At 42.1% G+C, this 22,603-nt stretch overlaps 1 protein-coding gene and 1 non-coding gene across 2 annotated transcripts in view; both read left to right on the forward strand.

The window, feature by feature from the left end:
- USP54 (ubiquitin specific peptidase 54) overlaps positions 1–22,603 on the forward strand; it is a 1,304,502-nt gene that overhangs the window by 883,008 nt on the left and 398,891 nt on the right. The gene's annotated exons all lie outside the window — the stretch shown is intronic.
- Positions 16,197–16,269, forward strand: TRNAF-GAA. Its single transcript has one exon. It is a non-coding gene; the product is annotated as a tRNA-Phe (tRNA).

Here is a 22,603-nt window from a genome sequence, read left to right on the forward strand (position 1 = left end):
GTTTTTTCCCAAAGGAGATGATGATGCACTCTTTGGTATTTAGCTTGAGTCCGTTGTTTTGGCACCATGTATCTGTACCCGTAAGACCCTTTTGAAGGATATCTACGTCAGTAGGAGTCTCAGTTATGGCACCCAGTTTGCAGTCATTTGCGAACTTTGTTAGCCATAGTCCCTCCATTTTTGCTTGTACCTCCGAGAAGTAGATACCAAACAGGCAGGGTCCCAGGACTGAGCCCTGTGGTACACCACTAGTCACAGGTTTGGAGTTGGATCTAGCATTTCCTATTCTCACTGAATGGGTTCTATCCATGAGCCAATTAGCAACCCATTTTGTAACATAGGGGTTTATATTTAGGTTGGTGAGTTTGTCAATAATTCCCAAGTGGGGAATGGTATCAAAGGCCTTTGCAAGATCAAGGTATGCTGTGTGAACCACCTTTCCCTCATCTATTGCTTTAGTGGACATTTCGAAAAAGTCAACCAGATTTAGGAGACAAGACCTTACTTTTACGAACCCAAATTGGGTGGGGTCAAGGGTTTGTAGGTTCCCAATGTCTTTGTTTATGAGTTCCATGATGATGCGCTCCATAGCCTTGTAGACGAGACTTGTCAGGCTGATGGGGCAGTATTTCCCGGGGTCAGTGGTGGCACCTCCTTTGTGGAGTGGTATAACTATTGCCGTACACCAGTCTGTGGGCACATAGCCTGAGGTGAGGATGTGGTTAAACATGGTATTAAGGTGAGGGATTAATTTGTTTTGGAGTTCATGTAGTACGCAGCCTGGGATGCTGTCTGGTCCCATGGATGTTGTGTTTCATGCCTTGGAAAGTGCTATTTTCACCTGAGTGTCTGTGATTTTAGGGGCAGTACAATCTTCTGGTATAGAAATGGGCCCTTTGGGGGGTGAGAGTGGGGTGAAGTTTGGACTGAACCTATCTGCCAGTATATTGGCGATGTCAGTTGGCTCTGAGAATTTTGTACCATTATGCTGTAGCTCAGAGCAGATCTGCGAGTTGTTATTTAGGTTTTTGACATAGCTAAAAAATGCTTTGTGACTGTCTTGGTGTCTGTTGCGATTTTTCTTTCAAAGCTTGCCTTAGAGGTTTTTATGAGGGTTCTTAGCTTTTTGCTAAGGTTGGTCAGGGAGCCCCTCCATTCCTGGGTTTTTACTCTTTTTTGCAATAATTTCTTCCTTCTATTATAGACCTTGTTTATGGCCAGGGTCCACCAGACTGGTTTCCTCTTTTTGGAGGAGTGTGTCTTTGTCTTGTCTGGGATAGCACGGTCCATGCACTCATGTAGGTGCTTGTAGAGTGCTTTTCTGTAGGATATAGCAGATTCAATCATATTGCCTTTCTGCTGGGGAGTAGCAAAGTTTGCCACCTCTGTCTTGAGTAGCATAAAGTTCACCTTGGGAGAAGTTTTTCACCATGGTTTCTTTTGGGGTGGGAGTGAGGGTGGTATGTGGATATCTAGGGTGATGAATTTATGATCTGATCTGACCAATGAGGAATTTACCACAGGTGTGGAGCCTTTGTCCCTCATGTTGGTGATGACCAGGTCCAGTATATTTTTACCTCTTGTGGGGGTGTTAATAAGCTGGTCCAGAGCATTGGAGTTAATGTACTCCAGGAAGCGCTGAGCAAAGGTATTAGTACTTCCATAGTTTTCCCAGTTGATGTTTGGGTAGTTGAAATCACCCAGTATAAGGGTGTTCGGTTGGACTGTCATGTTTTCCAGTACCTCGAGGAAAAAAGAGTGTGTGTCATGGGGCTGGGAATGTGATCTGTAGCAAGCTACAATCTGGATTGCAGTTTTGCCCATTGCCACCTAACCTGGACCAAAACACTAAAGATGGAGGTGTGTCCATATTCATTAAGGATATCCACACCTCCAGGCTAGTTGCTCAACATAATGCATCCAAAAGTATCCAAGTGCAACTAACACTGGGCAAGACTGCAATCCAGGTTGTAACTTGTTACAGATCCCCACCATGCCCTAGGATTCCCACTCCTCATTTTTTAAGATACTGAAAAGTATTAAGGCACAACCCAATACCTTAATTATCAGCAATTTCAACTACCCCACCATCAACTGGGAAAACTATTCATATACCAACTCATTTGCTCAACGTTTTCTGTAATTCATAAATTCCAGCACCTTGGATCAGCTTGTCCACACCCGCAACAGGGGCAGCAATATCCTGGAACCTGGTCATTACCAATATGGGTAACCGGTGTTCCATACCAGAGGTCAACTCCTCGCTTGTCAGATCCGACCACAATCTAATCACCCTAGATATCCATATCCCACCCCCACCTCCCATTAAGGAAACCACCATCAAAAACTACTCCAAAGCCAACTTCATGCTTCATAAGTCAGAAGTGGCAAACTTCACAACACCCATGTAGACGGAAAATAGAGGTACAATTGATGAATCTTACACAAATGCACTGTATAAGCACATACACGAGTGCATGGATCGTGCCATCCCCAACAGAACCAAGATGCTATCCTCCAAAAAAAGGAACCTATCTGGTGGTCTCCTGCCATAAACAAACTCTACAACAGAAGCAAGAACCTGTTGCAAAAAAAGAGTAAAATCCCAAGATTGGAGGAACTCCCAGGTCAGCCTCAGCAAGAAGCTGAGATTCCTCATAAAATCCTCCAAAGCCAGTTATGAAAATAAAATCACCACTGATACCAAAGACAACCACAAAGCATTCTACAGCTATTTCAAGAATCTCAATAGCAACACTCAGATCTGCTCTGAGCTACAGCACAATGGCACTAAATATACAGAAGCAACCAATATTGCCAACATCCTGGCAGATAGGTTCAGTGCTAACTTTACCCCCCCCCTCCATCACTCTCCAAAGGGCCCATCTTAATACCAGAAGAATACAAAGTCCCTGTAATCATGGATGAACAAGTAAAGACTGCACTCTCCAAAGCCAAGAACACAGCATCCATGGGACCAGAGAACATCACAGGCTGCATACTGCACGAACTACAGAATGAAATGGCACCCCACCTAAGTACCATGTTCAATCATAGCCTCACCTCAGGCTATGTGCCTACTGAATGGTGAGCAGCGACAGTTATCCCACTACACAAAGGGGGTGCCACCACAGACCCCGGAAACTACCACCCCATTATCCTGACGAGCCTGGTCTGCAAGGCTATGGAACGTATCATCTTGGAGCTTATAAACAAAGACATAGGTAACCTCCAAACCCTGGACCCCATTCAGTTTGGATTTGTAAAAGGAAGGTCATGTCTATTAAACCTGACTGACTTCTTTGAAGCCATCACTAGAGCTGTAGATGAGGGCAAGGTAGTGCACACAGCCTATCTTGACCTCGCCAAGGCTTTCACTACCATCCTCCACTCTGGAATTATAGATAAACTCACTAAACTGAGCATAAATCCCTGTGTCACAAGATGGGTGGCCGACTAGCACACTGACAGAACCCACACAGTAAAAGTAGCCAACTCCAAATCCGACTTCAGACCAGTGATGAGTGGAGTACCACAGGGTTCAGTCCTGGGTCCTCTCCTGTTTGACATCTACTTCTCTGAATTGCAGGCCAACACAGAAGGTCTTTGGCTAACAAAGTTCACAGATGACTGCAAACTGGGAGCCATAATAAAATCATCTAATGATGTAAACATTCTACAAAAGGGCCTCACAGACACAGATGCTTGGTGTCAAAGTCATGGCCTCAAGCTCAATGCCAAGAAGTGCATTTTCATCCCCTTTGGGAAAAACCCGGTACCCATGAACTACCACATAGGCAGTAGCTCACTAAACACTGAAAGTGTGATGAGACCTCGGGACACAGGTGGACAGTAGTATCTTCTTTGATAACCACATCACCACAGTAGTCAGGAAATCCTTCTATGTGGCACACCTCATCACAAAAGGGTTCTCCTCTAGAAGAAAGGAGGTCATTGTTCCTCTCTACTCATCCCTCATCAGATGCATTATAGAGAACAATGCCCCATTTGGCATGTATCTCACAAGACACCTACAACAATTGGAAAGGCCACAGAAATACCTCACTAAGAGGATTACCGGCCTCAAACAGATCCCATACGCAGACCGTCTCAAAAAACTCCATCTCTACTCCGTCGCATATTGCCTACTCAGAGGCGATCTCTGCCTAACATACAAAGCTATGCCAAACCCAGAGCTATTGGACATGCTACACTTAAAGAAATCCCAGTCTCTCCGAACCACATGCTCCAGGGAACTAAACCTTGTCACCACAATAAACAGAACATGCTGGAGGGATAGATTCCTGTCCCAGAGACTTCCCATACTCTGGAACAAACTACCCATTCATGTCAAGCAAAGCTCCTCATTGGCCCTCTTTAAGAAAAATCTTGATGACTGGATGGGAAATAGAAAATTCACCCCAGGGATCTCTTCTGCAGCACTGCTTGACAGGGGCACAGGAAAATAATTTTCTTGGGTGGCGAAAGCCAGGGAACCTTTTTGGCTAGGCTTATATAGGCCCCAGGGCCAATAGCCTAGTACTTACCTATGAACCTATGTGTATTTGTAAGATGCGCATAAAAATAGCAAGAGATAAATAAAAAAGGTGAGGAAGGAATTTGTGTACATGACAAGCAAAATGTTGGATGTCTATATAAAATGGTACTAAGTAAGTAAAAGAAGGAACAAGGCTATGTGCGATGAAGGAAAACAACAACAAAACTACTAACCTAAGTAGAGAATCAGGGGAAGAGAGGATATATGGTCACCAAAAATGTCACAGTAAAGCATGTAGGGAATATAAAATAAAGAGAGCAAAGGCATGTCTCCATGCAGCTAAAATTTAAGCGCCATGGCAAAACTGTTACAAGACTGTCAGCCAACAATAAAACACAGGGTAGGGAAATAATGTGTGTTGGCAGTAATAATATTGTCTGTAAACATACAAGGGAAAGTGGATGAACTGGTTAAGGTAGGTAAGATTACTAATGTGAAATGCGTTAAAGTGACAAAACCTCTACTGATTCATAGATTGTGATGTCTCCCAAATTCATTCCATCTGTAGAATGTTTAAACTGCCTGCTAAAATATGAACTAATAATAAGAATGTAGAATTTTTGTAAATTATAGAAAATGTAAAGTATAAGGAAAAGTGCTTAACGGATGAAATTCCTCAACTGTAAAAGGGGAAAATTGCATCTGAATTTATAACTGACTTTGGAATATTGTATTGTGTATTGTATTGTATTGTGAAGATTACTGGAGCTGAGACAACACATGTAGTGAATATCCAAGGTATGAACATATTGCACATTACTACTAGGATCTTGTCACAATGACTGCAATAATGGATTTTTAGTTAGGAAAATGTTTTGATACAGATGCTTGGTTTCTAGATGTTGAGTACGGTATAACTGTGCATGAATGCACTGTTTATGAAGGTGTTAAGAAAGGTTTTGTTATGGGTATGTATGTAACAGCAGACATTAAAAGTGACATTAAGGTTAAAAAATGAAATTAGATTTTTGGGTGTGCATATGCAAGACCTAGATAACCAGGTTATTGTTGCTTTCATCAGAGGGTTGTATAGCTGCTCCCCAGACTCTTGTATACTAAATCTAGGCATTAACTGTGGTAGATCTGAATTCTCCCCAAAGCAATTTAATGTAACATCTGGAATCTTTAGCAAATGGTATAATACCTATTATAGTGAAAAGCATCTGGCAGTTAGTGTAGAGGACTAAAGCTTTGACTTAATGAGCTGCTTCCTGTACCAACAGCACAGGGTTTGAATCTTCCGTCTTCATTTGCCTGCTTTATTACCTTGAACAAGTTACTTAACCAGACATTGCTTTATTGATTTGAACTAAGTTCCTTAATGATCTCCAAGACTGCATGCCTAGTAATTACATGCGACTCCTCTATATACTTACTGAGATTTACAGACTGCTGCAGATGGTTGTGGGAAATGCTCTATGAAATTTCTTTCTGAATATAGCTTTGCTTTCTGATAAGACATTCTTGTGCAATGCATGCATTACTGCCATTAAAGGGGGCAACCATAATTGTCTTAAATGTTTTGTTAAATAATTTGGTTAATAATTCCTTAACTTGCAAAACTGGGGCAAGATCTATTATGCAAATGAAAAGTTTAAATTTCAGCAAAATAGCAGAACAGTTAAATGAATAGACTTGGAAGTGTTTGTTACTGTTTATGAAAATAAATGTTAAATACTACTTGAGGATAAATTACTGAATTTATTTTCTGATAAAGTATCACTTAGGTCAGGATATCATAGAAAGCATGCAGGATCAACTACAGGAACAGACACACTGCAAATTTATGTTCACTAAAAGTACTTTACTGATTGTAATTTATTCCATAAAACAGCAATGAACATTGACCTCCAAGTCACTCATCATCATCATCTTCTTTCGGCTGTTCCCGTTAGGGGTCGCCACAGCAGATCATCTGTTTCCATTTCTTCCTGTCCTCTGCATCATGCTCTTTCACACCAACCACCTGCATGTCCTCTCTCACAACATCCATAAACCTTATCTTAGGCCTTCCTCTTTTCCTCTTACCTGGCAGCTCCATCCTTAGCATCCTTTTCCCAATATACCCAGCATCCCTCCTCAGCACATGTCCAAACCAATGCAATCTCGCCTCTCTTGCTTTGTCTCCAAACTGTCCAACCTGAGCTGACCCTCTAATATACTGATTCCTAATCCTGTCCATCCTAGTCGCACCCAGTGCAAATCTTAACATCTTTAACTCTGCCACATTCAGCTCTGACTCCTGCCTTTTCGTCAATGCTACCGTCACCAAACCATATACCATAGCTGGTCTCACTACCCTCTTGTAGACCTTCGCTTTCACTCTTATTGGTACCCGTCTGTCACAAATCACTCCTGACACTCTTCTCCACCCATTCCACCCTGCCTGTACTCTCTTCTTCACCTCTCTTGCACACTCACCATTACTCTGAACTGTTGATCCCAAGTACTTAAACTCATCCACCTTTACCAACTCTACTCCCTGCATCCTCACCATTCCTCTACCCTCCCTCTCATTTACACACATATATTCTGTTTTAGCCCTGCTGACCTTCATTCCTCTCCTCTCTAAAGCATATCTCCACCTCTTCAGGGTCTCCTCAACCTGGTCCCTACTCTCACTACATATCACAATGTCATCTGCAAACATCATAGTCCACGGGGCCTCCTGTCTAATCTCATCTGTCAACCTGTCCATCACCACTGCAAATAAGAAAGGGCTCAGAACTGATCCTTGATGTAATCCCACCTCCACCTTAAACATATCTGTCACTCCCACCGCAGTCCTCACCAATGTCACACTACCCTTGTACATATCCTGTACCACTCTTACATACTTCTCTGCCACTTCCGACTTCCTCATACAATACCACAACTCCTCTCTAGGCACCCTGTCATATGCTTTCTCTAAGCCCACAAAGACACAATGCAACTCCTTCTGACCTTCTCTGTATTTCTCCAACAATACTCTCAGAGCAAATATTGCATCTGTAGTGCTCTTTCCTGGCATGAAACCATACTGCTGATCACTAATCATCACCTCCCTTCTTAACCTAGCTTCCACTACTCTTTCCCATAACTTCAAGCTGTGACTGATCAGTTGTATCCCTCTGTAGTTACTGCAGCTCTCCACATCACCCTTATTCTTAAAGATAGGTACCAAAACACTTTTTCTCCACTCCTCAGGCATCCCCTGACTTTCCAAAATTTCATTAAACAGTCTGGTTAAAAATGCCACTGCCATTTCTCCTAAGCACCTCCATGCTTCCACTGGTATGTCATCTGTGCCAACAGCCTTTCCATTCTTCATCCTCTTCATAGCTGTCCTTACTTCCTCCTTGCTAATCTGCTTCACTTCCTGATTCACTATCCCCACATCATCCAACCTTCTCTCTCTCATTCTCTTCATTCATCAGCCCTTCAAAGTACTCTTTCCATCTACTCAACACACTCTCCTCACTTGTGAGTACGTTTCCCTCACTGTCCTTTATCACCCTTACCTGCTGCACATCTCTCCCAGCTCTGTCACTCTGTCTAGCCAATCGGTACAGGTCCTTTTCTCCCTCATTAGTGTCCAGTCTCTCATACAACTCTCTATATGCCTTATCCTTAGCCTTCGCCACCTCTCTCTTTGCCATGCGCCTCATCTCCTTATACTCATGTCTACTTTCTTCATCTTTTTGACAATCCCACTTCTTCTTCGCCAGCCTCTTCCTCTGTATACTCTCCTGTACTTCCTCATTCCACCACCATGTCTCCTTGTCCTCCTTCCTCTGTCCAGATGTCACACCAAGCACCTTCCTAGCAGTCTTCCTTACTAGCTCTGCTGTAGTTACCCAGCTATTCGGTAACTCTTCATTGCCTCCCAGTGCCTGTAACTCTTCCCTGAACTTCACCTCATAATCACCCTTTTTTAACTTCCACCATTTAATCCTTGGCACTGCTTTCACACTCCTCCTCCGCTTCTTGATCACCAACATCATCCTGCAGACCACCATTCTGTGCTGCTTAACTACACTTTCCCCAGTCACCACTTTACAGTCTCCAATCTCCTTCAGACTGGCCCTCCTACATAGGATATAATCCACCTGTGTGCATCTTCCTCCACTCTTGTACGTCATCTTATGCTCCTCCCTCTTCTTAAAATACATATTTACCACAGCCATGTCCATCCTTTTTGCAAAATCCACAATAATCTGACCTTCTGCATTCCTCTCCTTAACACCATACCTACTCATCACTTCCTCATCCCCTCTGTTCACTTCACCAACATGCCCATTGAAGTCTGCTCCAATCACTAGTCTCTCACCCTTGGGTGCACTCACCACCACTTCATCCAACTCACTCCAAAGTTTTTCTTTCTCATCCATCGCACACCCAACTTGTGGAGCATATGCACTAACAACATTCATCATTACACCATCAATTTCAAGCTTCATAAACATCACTCTATCAGACACTCTCTTCACCTCCAAAACACTCTTGGCATACTGTTCCGTTAGGATAACCCCTACCCCATTTCTTCTGCCATCCACACCATGATAAAACAATTTGAACCCACCTCCTATACACTTGGCCTTACTTCCCTTCCATCTGGTCTCTTGCACGCACAATATATCAACCTTCATTCTCTCCATCATATCAGCTAGCTCTCTCCCTATACCAGTCATACTGCCAACATTCAAAGTTCCTGCCCTCAGTACTACACTCCTAACCTTCCTCCTCTCTTCCTGCTTTCGGGCATGCCTTCCCCCTTCTCTTCTTCTTCGGCCAACAGTAGCCCAATTTCCGCCAGCACCCTGTTGGCTAACAGTACTGGTGGCAGTCATTGTTAACCCGGGCCTCGACCGATCCGGTATGTAATTATGAAATGTTCTCCTCATCAGTAATTTGGCAGAGGTTTTACGCCGGATGCCCTTCCTATTGACCCCCAAGACACTGTTTAATGTAAACATGTTAATACTGAGCTTGCAAAGCACAAGGGAAAAGTGGAATACTTTTCTTTTTAACAGACTGTCCCCCATTTTCCCTGCTGTTGTGTATGTCCGTCAAACAGTGGCCACATACAGAACTGCCAACTGTCATAGAGTGGCAGTATGACAAATTTGTTTGCCAGCAATTGTTCTAACAACTAACCATAGACCTCTGGGATGCTGACAGTAATTTACATCAGTGAAAGTCTGACACAAATTGGCTTATTAGAAAAAAATAAATTATACAACATAAATACACATATACACACACACACACACACACACACACACACACACACACACACACACACACACACACACACACATACATATGTGTGCACATACATGTATTGACCCATCAAACAACAAACACTCAAAAAAACGAACCAAAAAAAAAGAAAAAACATCACTCTTGTTAGATAAATTCACAGTATAATGGAAAAAAAACACTATATTAAACAGGGGGCAAGCCCCTCCCTACACCCCTCACACTCCCTGCTATTTATACATGCAACCTCTAAGTCAGACAAGTCACACAACAGTGGGGAAAGGGCAAATTCCTAGACCCCAATGTATTGCGATCTTGGACACAGAGCAGCCTAGAAGCCAGCAAAACAAGAAAAAAGCGTGTTCAGTCTATTTGAGCATTTGGTCTTATGAACTGCATATATGTTCAAAAATAATGTGTTTTCTGTTAATAAATGCTTTAGTTATTAAGACAGGATTACAATACAACATCAGTAATAGAAAATAAATGTCTTGGTTGATGTATAATGTCAAAAAATATTAAAATGAAATGGGACATTGCTTAAATGACGAATTTATACAATGCTAGAAAAGCATTTTTAGGTATATTATGAAATTTAATATGGGGGTACTAATATAATGAACTGTTTATACACAGCGTATTAAAGGACAACTTCACCAAAATGCTAATTTTTTTACATTGGATAATGCTTTTACTTCCCTTTAATCCAATCCAACAAGTCCAATATATAATGAAAACATGATTTAAGAATTAATCTAAATAATGCCTTACTATGTTTGGGCTATTCAGATTCTGTACCCCAGCTCAAAAGATTCATTTCTTTAGTTGCAGCCATTTATTCCCCCAATATTTGGACAGAGTATTCTATAGGATGTTTTTTAAATTTGCCAGCTCATTACACCCCCCCCAAAAAAAACATGTTCCCAGTTATCTCTTTCTTCACCGTTATACCTACAACATTTACTATCTACCTGAGGAAAAATTTGTTGTAGTCTGCTTGAGGTATAAAAACACCTATGCAAACATAATAAAGCAATCCTAAACTTTCTGGACATTTGCAAACTTGAAAACCAAACATATGCCCCCCCCCCCATGTTCCCTTGTAAATTGCTTTTCCATTCTCTCTTCCCAATCTTTTCTAACCTCGTATAATCACTTCTTATAATTTACCATGCAGTATTTTATGTGCCCTGCTAATTGCCCTATTTAGTAGCAGCTTCTGTTCTAGAGCCAACTAAAAACTGTACCAGAGTAGGTCTACCAGACCAGGTCTTTCACTTGGAACTCCCGTAGATCTTTCTCTTTGCCTGTACTCTGCTGTCAATCTCTGGTAGGTAAGGATGTCTCTAATCTTGGCCTCATCCCACTCTATTCCCTTTCCCTCTCTAGTTGATTGCTCCCAATACCTTAGTTCCTTTGCCATTTTTCACCAGGAAATTCAAAACCCTTGTTGCCTATTTTCTGCATCCCTACTCAGAGTCATCCCTGTTGACAAAGTCTTCTTTCTCTATTTCTATGTTGTCTTAGTTCTTAGAATATTTTCTGCAGCTTAATGAACATAATATTCTGTATGATTGTTGTTATCCTCAAGGATCTGCACCCCAAATCCCAATCTCTTCTTATTTCTCAAACCCCTCCAGCTTCATCATCATCCACTTTGAATTATAACCTTCTGCTTGTGTTATGTATATAAGCCTTAACTGAGTAGCTCTAAAATATCCCTTAAAATCAGGTAATCCTAAACCACTTTTTTCTATTGGGGGGATCATCTTATCCAACTCAACTCTTGCCCACTTCCCCTTCCACTTCTAAATAAATCTCTTCATCTCTTCATTAATTATTACCACAACTTTGCCTCTAGTTGATAAAAACAGGCCTGACTTATAGAGACTAAAAACATTTTCACAACTTGTATCTTACAATCCATATCTATAAACAAGAGCTTCCAGTTTCTCACTTTTTATGTTACTTTTGTTTAGTCTCTTCCCACATAGCCTCAGCTGCCATAATAGAAGCCTTTTTAATCCTTACACTCAAATGCTTCATATTATCATGAACCTGTAAGTATGGGTATTGCTGAACCAATTTGTGTGTCACTACATAATTTATGACTATTGCCTTTGTTTTATCTTCATTAATTTTATATTCTGGAAAGACTTGAAACTGTCTCAAAATGTTCCACAACACCAAAATGTCTTTTTCTGGATGTATCAAGTACAAAATAATAGCATCTGTGAATAAGCCAAGTTTCCTTGATTACCATACCAATTATATCCTTGAATTTCTGAGTTCCTTATTTTCTTTGCCAATGGCTCTAAAAAAGCAAATAACAAAGGGGAAAGAGGACACCCCTGCCTGGTTTCTCTGTTCAACTTATCAGAGAAGAATCTTCAGAATCTAAACAAGTTTCTGACATGCAGAAGAGGTATTACAATTTGAGATTAGGACACTAACACCAGTCCCTCCTGTTTTGGAGCCTTTTCTTTAAACATTTGTGTCCACTTCTCTCTCATCTGATTCCCTGACCCCAGCTGTAAGAGGCCTGATAGAATTTGTAAAATGCCAGAGGATATAAAATTCCTATATTTGAAAAATCTTCTGGCAAACCCTTCTGTGTTTTCTGTCTCCACTGACAAGCTTTCAAGCTTTAACCTGCAGGTAGTGTCCTCCCTTCAGACAGAGATAGAAGGACTATGGACAAATGTAGAAAAACAGTTTACACTTCTGCCACTCTGACCTTCAGGACAGTGAATTATCAAAGCCAAATTACAAAATATTTGTTCTCTATTCATAGTGAATTGTGCAAAACTTTGAATAACCTTGAGGTTTCTGAAACTAAGCAACAGTCTTTTTGCATGGTAGGTAAGGCTTCTCAGGAGGCCAGACATATCAAATGTTGCTGTGATGCAGTAAAAGGTTCTTCCAGGGAAGCTGCTAGTAGTCCTGTCTTCATAAGATTTGCATGACTGTTCTCTTTCCCTACATGAGGATATCAAAACTAAGCTTACACTCCACTCCGCTCTTAGTAAAGATATACTGTTTGGTCCTGCTGTTGCAGATCTGTTAAAATATTTACAGGAAAAAGAAAAGATAATGCAAGATTTCAAACAAATCTTTGCTTACCTCAGTTCCCAGGTGTTAAAGGAAGTACCTGGCTAAGCTCACTTCCTTTTATCATAGAGATACAAAATCTGCTCAAAAAAAGCAGGAAGATGCCTAGGAGAAGATTTCATGAGTAATATATAAGAAATTCCAGGTCTGATAAACTTCCCTTTCCAGACAAGTCAGCCTAACTACTTTCTGACACCTCCTTCCCCCACATCAGTCCACTCCTTCCCCTGTCAGAAAGACTAACCTCCTCCCATCCAGCCAGGCAGCTGATTTCTTCAAATAAGTGGGTTCTTTCAGTCATTCAAGAAGGCTTCAAAATGACTCAGAAGGAAATTCCGGCCTTCAAAGGCATTCCACCTCCTCCTTCAAACCGGATGCACCTTCTCTCTCCTATTTTGCAAGGTCTTCTTGACCAAGGTACCATAGAATCTGTACTATAGCAACATCCAGGGAAAGGCTTTTATTCCAGACTTTTCCTGGTGCCCAGAAAAGAAGGAGACTGGAGACCCATTCTGGACTTGGTATCTTCAGAAAGGTACTGAGGTGAAACGTCTTTCAAAATGCTTTGCCTTCAAACTCTTTTACCTTTCTGCTTACCCCAAGCGTTTATGGTATCTTTGGATCTGAAGGATACTTGCCGTCACATTCCTATTCACCCTTCTTACAGGAAGTTCTCAGGTTCTCAAATTGTTCATCAGTGTTTCAGTTCTCTGCCTTTCCTTTTGAATTAGCTACAGTCCCCGGGTTTTTCACAAAGTAGCTCCAGCTGTCAACTTTTCCAGTACTAGGGGAGTGCAAATGTTCCCATTCCTTGATGACCTTCTTATACTGACAACCTCTTAGTAAGAGCTGTTTAGGCATCTCAACTACACTAATACCTTTCTGCAGAGGCTAGGCTTTGCAATCAATCTAAAATAAGTCTAGGAACTAGTCTTTCAGGGTTGCAGGCTGGATCGATATCTCATGCTAGCCTTTCTCCCACAAGAGAAAGTGCAGACTTACTCCATGTTTTTTCAGATTCTCCTTCCTCTTCAGTCGTGTCCTGCAAGGGAAATTCTAAGGGCTCTGGAGCTCATGACAGCTTCCATCCCCATGATCTTGTTTGGCAAACTTCACATGAGAAAGATCCATTAGTACCTAAAGTCTCTCTGCTCTCAACATTGTCACCCACTGTACACTCAGCCTCCACTTCTTCCTTTTCTGAAAAGAGAGTTGCATTGTTGGATCTCTCAAGTGCAGCTGAATCTAGGACTATTATTTGTGCCAACTGTTCCCATTCAGGAGCTGCTCACAGATGAATCAGAACTGCCTGGACTGCGTGGATAGGCTCCTTGGCAGTTCAGGGTCAATGGATCCCTAAACAAAGGAAGGAACACATCAATGTGAAAGAAATGAGGGCACTCATTCAGACTATATGGGTATTTTCTCACTTAAAGAATCCAGGTCTTCTCAGGATTTTCACAGACAACACAATAGTCATGTGGTATGGGGAGGAGCAAAGTCCTACCAACTTTGCAGGCTGACTCTTCTAGCATGGGCCCAAGCTATAAAAGCAAATCTATCCATTGAATTAGTTTACATTTCTACCCAGGACAATGTTCTTGCAGCTTCATTAAGCAGGTCCCTGAAAGACCCCCACAAATGAATGTTGAACAGAGGAAGGTCTTCATGGGCATAGTTCACAAATGGAGTTTTCTACAGGTAGAACTATTTGCCTCCATTTATAAGAAACAGCTCAGGATGTTTTGCTCCAAGATTCCCAGGCCCGGAGGACAGATGCCATGTCTTTTTCATGGGAGGAAGTAGTACATTTATGCCATCCCTCCACTTTCTTAATTCAGAAGGTTTTATTAAAGATCCAAAGGGACAGACCGGAAATATTGCTGTTGATTTCCTTTTGGCCCAGGGTGCAGTGATTCCCCCTTCATCATCTAACCAAGGGTCATCACCACAAGTTACCCTATGGAGTGGACTTCCTCATACAGAAAAAGGGTTTTCTGCTTCATCCCATCTTGCTAGCTCTCCAGCTGACATTATGGATGATAAAACTGTAATACCTTTCAGACACCAATTTTCCAAGGAAGTACTCCAGGTGAGAAGGAAACCTACCAGTGGAAGATTTTATATATCTAAATGGAAATGATGTTCTTAATGGTGTTACAAAAACAGAGAGAATCCCATTCAAACTAAGACAACCACTATACCTCAATACCTGGGTGAGATCTTAAGAGATGGTTTAACATATTCCTCCGCCAAAGCACATTTATTTGCATTTATGAATGTATGCCCCTTGCACCACCCTGCTTTCTAAAATTGAGATGAAGCAGCTTTTCTAGAATGTCTTTCACTTGAAAACAACCTAGGATGGCTATTCCCCCTTATTGGGACCTTAACTTTGTCTTGGAAAAGCTTACCAATCCACCTTTCAAACCAGCGGCTTTGGCATCTCAATACTTTTGTACTTGGAAAACCATTCTATAGTGGCCCTTACTTTTGCCAGAATGGCCTCTCCTTCCTTCCTTATTTTCTGTAAGGATAGGGTGTATCTTGGGTCCAGTCCTTCCTTCTTGTCTAAAGTAGTCAGTGAGTTGTTTCTCAACAAGGCTGTTTGCCTAATTACGTTCTTTCCAAGCCCTCAAAACAAGGGCGAAGGACTTCTGCACTCCTTGGATGCACACAAGCAACTTATATTCTATTTGTACAAGATAAAAGGCATTAGGACAATGGACCAGTAGCTTTGTTTCCTTCCAGGAAACCAATTTGGGCAATCCTGACTCCAAACAAACAATTGCCAACTGGATTTCTAAGTCCATATCCTTTTGCTATTCTAAACATGGTGGTCCTTATCCTCTGCAGTCCAGACCCATTCCACTGGACCAGTTTCTTTCTGTAGAGTATTTTACAAGGGAATTAATTCCAGGCTTATTGCAGAGGCAGCCACTTGATCATCTGTACACACTTTAAAAAAACAGGACAGGGAAGAGTCTTTCTCTAGATCTAGAGCTTCATTTGTTAGTTCTGTGCTACCTGGACTATTGACATCTCCCGTTTCTGGTCCATCCACCCAATAGTAATGTAATAATGCAACAGTGAACTAAGGAAAGAGATAGTACAGTTGTGTAAGAACTTACCCTAACAGTAGATGTCCTACTGATCACTGTTGCAGTTTTACTTCCCACCCTCTTTCCCCCTTTTTTCTAAAGTTCATCTTCTGGATTCCTGTGGAACAAATGGAAGCCATCTCCATGCTTACCTCCTCTTAACTGACCTTAATCTTTATGCTTGAGCCAAAATAGCTCAGTTGGGAGAGCGTTAGACTGAAGATCTAAAGGTCCCTGGTTCAATCCCGAGTTTCGGCATGGAAACCTTTGTGGGAGGGTGGCCTAATGGTTAAGGTGTTTGCCTTACAAACAAAAGGTGCGGGGTTTGAGTCTCACAAGGTATAATTAGCTAGGTTTAAAATGGCCCACAAGGGCAGTTAACTTAGTACTAATCTATGAACCTATGCTACTCCTTTTCCCTTAGGTGTTTCCAGGTCTCCTGGCTTAGAGTTAGTCTGGGGATCTTATGCTCATATGTCTGCTTATAAACCCTTATGCCTGTGGGTATACGTTGTTTGTTGGACATATGACCATATGGACATTTATTTTGGCGTTGGTACTCATTACCTCTGCAAGATAACCCAATAGTATTAGAGTACTGCAACAGTGCTAAGTAGGACATCTATTGTTATGGTAAGTTCTTACACAACTGTACTTTCATGGCAGTTGTTTACATCTTCACTCAACTATCCTGCTTCCAGCCTACCTAGTACCAGTGCCAACCCAGCAGTATTAGCAAGATGTAAACAAGTAATGAATAAAATAAATCAGAGTCTTTGTTAAGCATTTGCACCACAAAGCTATAGAGAAGCAATCTTTGGCAGTCATATAAATGTATAAACAAAAATGTTTAAATAGTTTCATTAAAGTTGTGTTATAATGGAAACACATCAGCAGCAGGAAAATGTGGTATATGTCGAGCTACAAGGTGGTAAGCATTCTGCATCTACCCTGTGCTGATTTCAACATTGCTGAGAGAATCTGCAAAACTAATTGCCATTTTTCAATTTATTCTGACTTATACTGCACTTGTATTTGATTAACTGTGCTGTTTTATTAACTTGCAGTACATCTGCACTGTATTTTTTGACTGTTTAACTGTTAAACTGTTTAAATGAGTGTGAACTGTTCTGCTATAATATGTAAGTGTGTATCTGTTCTCCTGTGTTAAATCGACCTAACCAGAGTTTAAATATCTTTAGCATAGTCTGGTTACAGGTTTTGCTGTATCCAGATCTGTTTGTGTGATTCCTGTGTTTCCCACTACACCATCTTGTATTGCCTGGGGCCTACCTGCACTTAGTGGGAGTAAGTAAACTGGTTGGAACTGGTCTGGCATAGGGTGTTTAGCTAAGAGCTCCGAGACAAGAGTTGATTGGTCACTTCCAATGTTTCTGTTTTACTTTCGTTTTTGTGGTACTTGGTTTGTGCTTGTCTGTGTGTCGCACACCACTGCTGCACAGTTTTAACCCTTTGCAAGGTATCTCAGCTACATTTTTCCCTTATCAGCACTCCTGTGTAAGTGACGCCCTCACTTGCAGCTACTGCTTTGATTTTATCCAGCCCTACTCACACCTATAGCTCCTCTCCTCAGATAGTACCCACTCTACTATCCCTGACTTCTCTTCCACAGATTCTGACAACTATGGACGAACAATTTCCTATGGTTTCTCCTGCTAGTCTGGTTGATATGGGCATCCTGAGACAGTGTAGTAACTGCCTCTTGTACACAGACAACCCTCTACTACTACCACCTAGGAACATAGTGAGATTCAATTACATTAAGAACCTTGAATCCTTGCTGTCTCATTCACAAGCCAGTACATCTGGCACTGAGAAGGTTGTCTGCTCAAACACTACAAACACCACACCTCTTACACCACCCACACCTGTACAACACACTTTCACATATGTGGAGGTTCTCAACAAAAACATATCTAAACAAGAGACCTACAAGGCAAAAACACACACGCACATCACAACCCACAACAGCAAACACCACACAAAGTACACACGCCTGTGTCTGACAGCCTCTAAGGCCCAGCCACAAACCTAACATACTAGTCATAGAAGACTCTATCCTGAGACACAGAGATGTCCCCCTCACCAGGCTAGACAAGGAGAAAGTCATGGTAAGTTGCTTGTCAGGTGCTAGAATCCAGCATATTACGCACACACTCAAGTCTCTCAACAACAAATACTGTAATGACTCTGTCATAGTCCATGTTAGTGTGAATGACTTGAGATGCACCTCTCTGGACTATATGAAGAGAGACATGATTGAGCTCAATGAATATGTGTCTCATGCAGGTATGTCCCTAGCCTCAAACAACATCCTACCATCACCCATATTGTGCCTCAATACAAACAGAAAATTATTGACTTTAACAATTGGCTTAGTTTCTGGTGTCATTCCAAGGGGATCCAGTACCTGACAGCCTGGGAAGACATGATTTTCAGACCACGATGCTTTGCCAGAAATGGCCTTCATCTGTCTCCCATGGGCTTCAGGCTTCTGGCAAAGGCTCTTGCCTACCCCATAGCGCCTTTTTTAGGCAAAGTCATGAAGACAAAATTACCAACATGAAAAATTCTACTAAACGAACGGTGATGCTGCTAAACCCTTGTAGTCTAAAGATGAAAGAAACTGCAATCATTGCCCTGGAAGATGCTGATGTTTGTGCAGTCACTGAAACCTGGTTCAAAGCTGCGGAGAGCACCTCAGCCTTACCAGGTTACTCATCCTACCATACTTTCAGACCCCAAATGGATGGCCGCAAAGCCAAAGGAGGTGAAGTTTCAATATTTATCAAGACAAGCACACCTCCAGGCTGGTCAGACAGTATGACGCACAGGAGACAGTCCAGATGCAGTTAATTGTTGACAAAATACCTATTCATATCATAGCTAGTTACAGATCCCCAATCATGAATCAGGATGCTCACTCCACCTATGTGGACTTACTTGAATTCATCAAGATTCAACCCTCGGCCCTGATCCTGGGCAACTTTAACTATCCAACCATAGAGTGGAAGACCTATTCTAGCCCAAACATAAATACCAATAGAGATTCCTCAACTTTGTCGATGCCAGTGCATTGCATCTGCTGGTCAACACCCCAACGCGAGGTGAAAATATCCTGGAACTGGTACTAACCAACCTGAGTAATAATGAGTAGCCACTGTAGCACCCCTACAATGTCATCCTCCTTGGTAAGATGCAATCATCTCTCCTGCCACCCCCCTCCCCCCAACAGGGTCAAACAAAAAACTTTTTCAAAGCTGACTACAACCCCCTGAGAGCAGGTGTAAGCAGCTTCACAGCCACTGTCCCTTCAGTTGGAACTAGCACTAATGTCCAAGCCTACACCAGAAACCTATATGAGCACCTACGTAGCTGTATGGACTCAGCAATACCTAACAGAACCAAATCATCTTCCTCAAGTAAGAGTAAACCTGTCTGGTGGACAGCAGCAATAAATAAACTCTATAATAAAAGGAAAAAATTGCTATCCAAGACCAAGAAGAAGCAGGTGCCAATTTGAAAGCAACCTCTCCTTTGCCTGGACAAGCAAATAGGGTCACTGGTGAAATCCTCTAAAGCTAACTTCATCCAAATTGGCCACATCCACTAAGGACAATTACAAGGCCTTCTTCACATACATCCCCAGTCTCAAAGGTAACACCCAAATCTGGTGGTCAATAACACCACATACGCAAATGTCGTAGATATAGCCACCTGCTGGCAGACAGGTTCATTGAAAACTTCACCCCCCGTCCCTCCCATTGGTAAACCAGGACATCCCCAGCACCTGCCACCGCTCCCCTCATCAACAGGGAGCAGGTCTTTAATGCCCTCTCAAAGCCAAAGAATACAGCCTCCATGGTACCTGATAACATCCCTGAATGCATCCTACATGAACTCAGGCAAGTGCTCTCAGCACCATTAGGCACCCTATTCAACCAAAGCCTGAACACTAGCTTCATCCTGGCCGAATGGAGGACAACCACTGTCATCCCTCTAAACAAAGGTGGAACGTCCACCAACCCAGGCAATTACAGGCCCATCAGTCTAACTAGCCTGATCTGCAAGGCCATGGAATGCATTATCATGGACCTTATAAACAAGGACATTGGCAACCTCCAAATGCGTAACCCCACACAGTTTGGCTTTGTAAAAGGGAGATCATACCTGTTAAACTTAGTTGACTTCTTCGAAGCAATCACTAAAGCCGTGGATGAGGGAAAGATGGTGCACACTGCATACCTTGACCTAGCCAAAGCCTTTGACACTATTCCCCACTCAGGCAGAATAGATAAACTCTCCCAGCTAGGCATCAACCTGTATGTTACCAGATGGGTAACTAATTGGCTCAATGATAGAACTCACTCAGTCAAAATAGGGGAAGCCACCTCTAGTAATAGACTTGTAACGAGCAGCGTACCCCAAGGATCAGTCTTGGTGCCTCTACTATTTGGGATATACTTTTCTGAGGTGCAAGGCAAAACCAGTGGTCTGCAGTTAATGACTGCAAGCTGGGTGCTGTCTTAAATTTCCCTAGTGATGTGAACATCCTCCAAGAGGGCCTTACCCACACTAATGACTGGTGCCAGTAGCATGGCCTCAAACTGAAATGCATCATTATCCCCTTTGGGGAAAATGGCGTCCCCACTAACTATGACATTAATAACAACTTACTAATCAGTCATGAGGGACTTGGGCACCCAGGTTGATAGCGACCTGACTTTTAACCACCACGTTGCCTCCATTGTATGGGAAGGCTTTCTACATGGCCCACCTCATAAGTAAGGGTATTTCATCCAGGAACAGTAACGTCATAGCATCCCTGTATTCCTCCCTTATCAGACCAATTATCGAGTACATTGCCCCCCTTCGGCATGTACCTTGCCAAGCACATGCAGTAGCTGGAAAGACTACAGAGGAAAATCCAGGGTCTCAAACACCTGTCCTATATAGATAGGCTAAAAGCTCTGTCCCTCTACTCAGTTTCGTACAGACTGCTCAGAGGTGACCTGTGTCTGGCATACAAGGCCATCTCAGACCCAGTCTTGATGGAGCTGCTGCATATCCATAAATCAAACTCCACTCACGCAATATGCACACAAGGCCTCGTCCTGTTCTCTGACATCCCTCTCTATGTCAAGCAGAGTACCTCACTAGCCCTCTTTAAGAGAAACCTGGATGACTGGATGGGAAACAGAAAATACACCCCCAGGATCCCACCTGTGGCTCTTCTGGATAGGGGAAACAGGTGCTGACTTTGTGGGAACATGAGTGAAATTCTTAGCTAGGCTTATAAGGGCCTCCCGACCTATAGCCTAGTATCATCCTATGATACTATGAACAAGGTTTTGCAGTAGCACTACAGTCTAAAACTTATGAGCAAATGCAACAATTTTTGTCATATCACCAGAAGTGGTCCTTTACTGCTGTCAGAGTTCAAGCAATTTGCTTTCTCAGTCAGGTTAAGACTAGTTATTCTTTCAGTGTAGTTTAGTTGTGAGTTTTTAAGTTAACCAGCACATTTAACACTTACACACACACACACACGTCTAGATTGCAAAAGAGTATAATATGTGTGTTTTTGTTAATTGTTATAATACAACATGGAAAATAATAATCTTTGAGAATGCTTTAAGTGCCAGCAGTAATATGCAACTCTTTTTGACATTAGAGAAACCTTTGAGGTACTGAGCTATCCACTTCTTTACTCTGCCAACTATTAAAGGACCCATTTGTCATTTGTTATCCTGTTTTGCCACAGAAGCTGTTAATACTATGCCCTTATATTACTCAAACCTCTGAAGAGAAATTTTACGAATGGAAGTAGCTTACTGCAGTAAGTCTCCATGTATTTATTTAGCTATCCAGACCCCTGCCTTGGTCAACCCTTACAGTGATGTCTGGACTCTGTTCCAAAGCCTTGATCAGCAAACGGTATAGATGCTGTTACTAATAAACATGTATACCCAGATGTATAGCTCGTAGGTTCATAGGAGATTACTAGGCTAATGGCTTAAGAGCCCTTACAAGCCTTGCCAGTCTAACCCAATTTTACTCAATATATGGCCCCTAGGGGCAAGAGGATGGCATGGATTTGTGCCTATGTGTTAAGTAGCTTACAGATTGTTCCCATCTGTAAAGGACATAGGCGTTACCCCAGGTGTGAATTTGCAATTCCCCATCCATTAATCCAAACTGTGTTTGAAGAGGGCCAGGGAAGGACTCTGTTTAATGTGAATAGGAACCCTTTTCCAAAGAATGGCCATTTCTGAGAAGCATATTTGTCTCTTCAACATGTTTTGTTTGAGTCGCTGACTAAGTTTAGATCCCTAGATCAGGTGACCCTCGTGTTGTTTGACTTGCGGAAATGTAGCAACTCAGTTAGGGCTGGATTTATGAGTGTTTTGTAGGTCAAGCATAGATCATCTCTTACTAGTCGATAGAAGACAGAGTAAAGGATAGGGCTTTTAGTCTGTCTGCGTAATGTATTTTCTGTATGGGGAACCTCTAAGGTCACTCCAGCTGCTGTAAGTACCTAGTCAAGTACATCAGTTGGCATGTTGTACTT

The sequence above is a fragment of the Protopterus annectens genome, chromosome 14.part0, assembly GCF_019279795.1.
Source record: "Protopterus annectens isolate FY-2018-M chromosome 14.part0, PAN1.0, whole genome shotgun sequence".
Taxonomy (NCBI): domain Eukaryota; kingdom Metazoa; phylum Chordata; order Ceratodontiformes; family Protopteridae; genus Protopterus; species Protopterus annectens.